Raw genomic sequence first — 2,773 nt, 5'->3', positions numbered from 1 at the left:
ATGCTTGGCGTCTGATTTTGTCGGACAACTCGGGAAATTTTTCCTTCACCTCCTCCAGCACCCCAAAGAGATATGGCTTTTGAGCAAAAAGTTTTGACTGCCTTTCAAGGACTCGAAGCCAATACACAATTGTTGCACTCCCATACCCAGTCTATTGCCAAATTAGAAACCCAGCTAGGGCAGCTAGCAAGTGCACTAAATAAGAGAGAGGAAGGCAAGCTTCCAAGCCAACCAGTGAATAACCCGAGAGGGCAGTACATGGCTCAAGAGACTCACCCGAATGATGTTCACCATGAACAAGCTAATTCCATGACTATCTTAAGAAGTGGACGTGTAGTGGACAATAAGGTTGGAGAAAAAGAACATAAGGAAAATGAAGATAGGAGTATGACTGTGCCTAAAGAGAACCCAAACTCCTCTATGTCGCCATCAAACCCAGTACCGACCACACCTTTTACACCGAAGGCTCCTTTCCCTCAATGTCTGAATACACCTTCTTTCTTTGGCATGAAAGAAACTTCATTGGAAGAAATAATGGAGGTTTTCAAACAAGTCAAAATTAATCTCCCTCTCCTTGTTGCCATAAAACAAGTTCCATCCTATGCCAAATTTCTTAAAGACCTTTGTACCCAAAAACGAAAATCTAGGACATATGTGCCTAAAAAGGTCTTTTTAACTGAACAAGTGAGCTCCATCCTCCAGCACAAAACTCCTCCTAAATTCAAAGATCCTGGTGCTCCCACCATCTCTTGTATCGTAGGAGATAATCTTATTGATCAGGCACTCTTAGATTTAGGAGCCAGTGTTAATATTCTTCCTTACTCAGTTTATGAGAAATTTGGACTAGGTGAATTGAAACCTACTTCGGTGTCCCTACAATTGGCTGATAGATCTGTAAAAATACTACGAGGAACAATTGAAGACGTCCTAGTCAAGGTAGACAAATTTTATTTTTCAGTCGATTTTATCGTCCTTGATATGGAACCTGTGCCTAATCTTAAGAAACAGATCCCTATGATTCTAGGTCGTCCTTTTTCAACTACAGCCAATGCGAGTATAAATTGTAGAACTAGGGTGATGAATATATCTTTTGGGAATATAAAGGTCAAGTTAAATATATTTCGTGCCTCTGATCAACCCGCAAAGGAAGTTGAGTGCTTCCTAATAGACAAAATGGACGATTTTGTAGAGGAAACCCTTCCCTATATTTTGGCAGATGACCTTCTGAGAACATGCTTGGCCCATTTTGACTTTGCTATAGACAAGGCCATAGAAGCAGTCAACTCCTTGCCCGACAATCAGTCTTCCACAATTTTTCTTCCTTGGAGAACTCGACATGAACCCGGTATGATTTGATAAGGATGCACTGCGTCTGGCTGAAGACGTTAACTTAGCACTTGTTGGGAGGCAACTCAATTTTCGTAGGTCATTTTTTGCATTTTTTTTTCTTATTGCATTTTTTCAATGTCTTGATAGGAGTCCTCATATTACTGATGCAACTAAGGTAAAATGCTTCTATCCTCCATATGCATCATATTTTCGTCCAAAATAAAATAAAATAAAATAATAATAAAATAATAATAAAATAATAAAATAATATTAATAAAATAAATAAATAAATAAATAAATAAATAAAAATATTGAGGACAATGTCTGATCTAGGTTGGGGGGTATAGGATTCGAATCTTTGAAGAAATTTTTCGCATTTTTGAATAAGCTTTTATCTCAAAAAAAAAAACCTAATTTCTATGCCTTAGTGCTGAAATGATAAACACACAAAGTATATAAAATCTAAAAGCCCAATGATTAGTCAGGAGTAAGACAATTTGAGTTCTTTTCATTAAAAGTTCTTTTAATGAGTTGTAAGATAATTTTTACTTTGGAATTTCACAACACACATGGCCTACACTTCTAAGGGTTAGGTTCAACATTATATTGTTAAGTCTAGTAGCAACTTTGAGTCCTGATGAATCATACCTATCTAATTCACTATTATCCCATATTTACCTCAAAAAAAAGAGGTGAATTTAGTCAGGTACATCGAAAAGGGCTACCTATCATCAAAGGTCAGCGGGCTTGTATGAGGAACCCGAGCATTGGTCCGTAGGGGAGTCTTGATGCCCAACACCTTATGCTATCTGGTGTGGAAGTTGTTGACTGAATGCTCGCTACACGGAGGAATCATTACAAGAGTAAAAGTGCATAATTATTTATAAATACAAAATTAAAAAATAAAAAAAAATAGAGAAGAGATAATATTGACCTTGAAAAAGGCGATAGTGTGAAAGCCGTCATTGTAAAAATTCGAGTAAACTGGAATATTACAGATAAAGCCCATGAGGTATTAAAGTAAATATCCACAACTCTCGAAATCCTGCAAGATGGGATGATTTTGAATCATGAATAGGTCTTATCTGACCAATTCTTGGAAACTACTAGCTTTAGCAGTATTTTGGGGAATCTAAAGCCTTAGCTTGTGTATGGTCCAGATATCACGGAGCACCCAGGTATAAATAAGCCTTACAACTTTCTAACAGAAACTTAATGACTTCAACTTAAGTTGCATACTGACCTAGGATTTGGTATGACTTAATAATTAAAACTTTGTGTGCTTTTGAAATTATTGGCACTTATGCATTTGAAATTAAATTTTATAACATTAAAATAGATTCTTTCGACAACAGTTTGTGGGTATCTGAGCCGGAAACTCTAACGAGACAAAACTCGTCCACTAGGGCCACCTAGGGGTTTAAAGCCTTATTGCATACGGTAA

This window comes from Phoenix dactylifera, unplaced genomic scaffold, assembly GCF_009389715.1.
Source record: "Phoenix dactylifera cultivar Barhee BC4 unplaced genomic scaffold, palm_55x_up_171113_PBpolish2nd_filt_p 001281F, whole genome shotgun sequence".
Lineage (NCBI taxonomy): Eukaryota > Viridiplantae > Streptophyta > Magnoliopsida > Arecales > Arecaceae > Phoenix > Phoenix dactylifera.
The sequence above is the reverse complement of the archived record's forward strand: the minus strand, read 5'-3'. Positions refer to the sequence as shown.